This window comes from Mixophyes fleayi, unplaced genomic scaffold (assembly GCF_038048845.1).
Source record: "Mixophyes fleayi isolate aMixFle1 unplaced genomic scaffold, aMixFle1.hap1 Scaffold_1991, whole genome shotgun sequence".
NCBI classification, from domain to species: Eukaryota; Metazoa; Chordata; class Amphibia; order Anura; family Limnodynastidae; genus Mixophyes; species Mixophyes fleayi.
This window is the reverse complement of record NW_027446225.1, coordinates 42501-45000: the sequence shown is the minus strand read 5'-3', so window position 1 is coordinate 45000 and position 2500 is coordinate 42501. Positions and strand designations below refer to the sequence as shown.

At 45.6% G+C, this 2500-nt stretch overlaps 1 non-coding gene and 10 pseudogenes across 1 annotated transcript; all 11 read left to right on the top strand.

Annotated features, from left to right (window-relative positions):
• The first annotated feature begins 128 nt into the window (after positions 1 to 128).
• Positions 129 to 247, top strand: LOC142120289 (5S ribosomal RNA; annotated as a pseudogene).
• A 238-nt stretch (positions 248 to 485) lies between these two features.
• Positions 486 to 604, top strand: LOC142120199 (5S ribosomal RNA). The gene has a single exon (XR_012683624.1). It is a non-coding gene; the product is annotated as a 5S ribosomal RNA (ribosomal RNA).
• An 81-nt stretch (positions 605 to 685) lies between these two features.
• Positions 686 to 804, top strand: LOC142120275 (5S ribosomal RNA; annotated as a pseudogene).
• A 79-nt stretch (positions 805 to 883) lies between these two features.
• On the top strand, positions 884 to 1002 carry LOC142120401 (5S ribosomal RNA; annotated as a pseudogene).
• Positions 1003 to 1083: 81 nt separating this feature from the next.
• LOC142120385 (5S ribosomal RNA) lies at positions 1084 to 1202 on the top strand (annotated as a pseudogene).
• An 82-nt stretch (positions 1203 to 1284) lies between these two features.
• Positions 1285 to 1403, top strand: LOC142120434 (5S ribosomal RNA; annotated as a pseudogene).
• Positions 1404 to 1484: 81 nt separating this feature from the next.
• LOC142120446 (5S ribosomal RNA) lies at positions 1485 to 1603 on the top strand (annotated as a pseudogene).
• An 81-nt stretch (positions 1604 to 1684) lies between these two features.
• Positions 1685 to 1803, top strand: LOC142120332 (5S ribosomal RNA; annotated as a pseudogene).
• An 81-nt stretch (positions 1804 to 1884) lies between these two features.
• Positions 1885 to 2003, top strand: LOC142120298 (5S ribosomal RNA; annotated as a pseudogene).
• An 80-nt stretch (positions 2004 to 2083) lies between these two features.
• Positions 2084 to 2202, top strand: LOC142120410 (5S ribosomal RNA; annotated as a pseudogene).
• Positions 2203 to 2473: 271 nt separating this feature from the next.
• Positions 2474 to 2500, top strand: part of LOC142120367 (5S ribosomal RNA) — a 119-nt pseudogene continuing 92 nt past the window's right edge.

Genomic DNA, 2500 nt, shown 5'->3' with positions numbered 1-2500 from the left:
AGTACTTGGATGCGAGACCACCTGGGAATACCAGGTGCTGTAGGCCCTTTTTTTTTTCTCTCTTGTTCCGACTTTCTTCAATGCTGGTTTTGAGATGTATAAGAGATGTAGGTCAATAGGAAACCGTTACCTACAGCCACACCACCCTGAACAAGCCCAATCTTGTCTGATCTTGGAAGCTAAGCAGGGCTGGGCCTGGTTAGTACTTGGATGGGAGACCACCTGGAAATATCAGGTGCTGTAGGCTTTTTTTTTTCTCTCTTGTTCCGGCCTCCTTCAATGCTGGTTTTGATATGTATAAGAGATGTAGGTCAATAGAAAACCAATACCTACAGCCACACCACCCTGAACAAGCCCAATCTCGTCTGATCTTGAAAGCTAAGCAGTTCCAGGCCTGGTTAGTACTTTTTTTTTCTCTCTTGTTCTGGCTTCCTTCAATGCTGGTTTTAAAATGTATAAGTGATGTAGGTCATTAGGAAACCAATACCTACAGCCACACCACCCTGGACAAGCCCAATCTCGTCTGATCTTGGAAGCTAAGCAGAGCCGGGCCTGGTTAGTACTTGGATGGGAGACCACCTGGGAATACCAGGTGCTGTAGGCATTTTTTTCTTCTCTCTTGTTCCGGCTTCCTTCAATGCTGTTTTCTAGATGTATAAGAGATGTAGGTCAATAGGAAAACAATACCTACAGCCACACCACCCTGAACAAGCCCAATCTCATCTGATCTTCAAAGCTAAGCAGGGCCGGGCCTGGTTAGTACTTGGATGGGAGACCACCTGGGAATATCAGGTGCTGTAGGCCTTTTTTTTTCTCTCTTGTTCCGGCTTCCTTCAATGCTGGTTTTGAGATTATAAGAGATGTAGGTCAATACAAAACCATTACCTACAGCTACACATCTCTGAACAATCCCAATCTCGTTTGATCTTGGAAACTAAGCAGGGCCGGACCTGGTTAGTACTTTGATGGGAGACCACCTGGGAATACCAGGTGCTGCAGGCCTTTTTTTTCTCTCTCTTGTTCCGGCTTCCTTCAATGCTGATTTTGAGATGTATAAGAGATGTAGGTCAATAGGAAACCAATACCTACAGCCACACCACCCTGAACAAGCCCAATCTCGTCTGATCTTGGAAGCTAAGCAGGGCCAGGCCTGGTTAGTACTTGGATGGGAGACCACCTGGCAATACCAGCTGCTGTAGGCCTTTTTTTTTATCTCTCTTGTTCCGGCTTCCTTCAATGCTGGTTTTGAGATGTATAAGAGATGTAGGTCAATAGGAAGCCAATACCTACAACCACTCCACCTTGAACAAGCACAATCTCGTCTGATCTTGAAAGATAAGCAGCGCCGGGCCTAGTTAGTACTTGAATGGGAGACCACCTGGGAATACCAGGTGCTGTAGGCCTTTTTTTTCCCTCTCTTATTCCGGCTTCCTTCAATGCTTATTTTGAGATGTATAAGAGATGTAGGTCAATAGGAAACCAATACCTACAACCACTCCACCTTGAATAAGCACAATCTCATCTGATCTTGAAAGATAAGCAGCGCCGGGCCTAGTTAGTACTTGAATGGGAGACCACCTGGGCATACCAGGTGCTGTAGGCCTTTTTTTCTTCTCTCTTGTTCCGGCTTCCTTCAATGCTGTTTTCTAGATGTATAAGATATGTAGGTCAATAGGAAAGCAATACCTACAGCCACACCACCCTGAACAAGCCCAATCTCATCTGATCTTGGAAGCTAAGCAGGGACGGGCCTGGTTAGTACTTGGATGGGAGACCACCTGGGAATACAAGGGTCTGTAGGCCTTTTTTTCTTATCTCTTGTTCCGGCTTGCTTCAATGCTGGTTTCTAGATGTATAAGAGATGTAGGTCAATAGGAAAACAATACCTTCAGCCACACCACCCTGAACAAGCCCAATCTCGTCTGATCTTGGAAGCTAAGCAGGGATGGGCCTGGTTAGTACTTGGATGGGAGACAACCTGGGAATACCAGGTGCTGTAGGCCTTTTTTTTTTCTCTCTTGTTCCGGCTTCCTTCAATGCTGGTTTTGAGATAATAAGAGATGTAGGTCAATAGGAAACCAAAACCTACAGCTACACATCTCTAAACAAGCCCAATCTCGTCTGATCTTGGAAGCTAAGCAGCGCCAGGCCTGGTTAGTACTTGGATGGGAGACCACCTGGAAATACCAGGTGCTGTAGGCTTTTTTTTTTCTCTCTTGTTCCGGCTTCCTTCAATGCTGGTTTTTAGATGTATAAGAGATGTAAGTCAATAGGAAACCAATACCTACAGCCACACCACCCTGAACAAGCCTGATCTTGGAAGCTAAGCAGACCCGGGGTTGGTTAGTACTTGGATGCGAGACCACCTGGGAATACCAGGTGCTGTAGGCCCTTTTTTTTTTCTCTCTTGTTCCGACTTTCTTCAATGCTGGTTTTGAGATGTAAAAGAGATGTAGGTCAATAGAAAACCGTTACATACAGCCGCACCACACTGAACAAG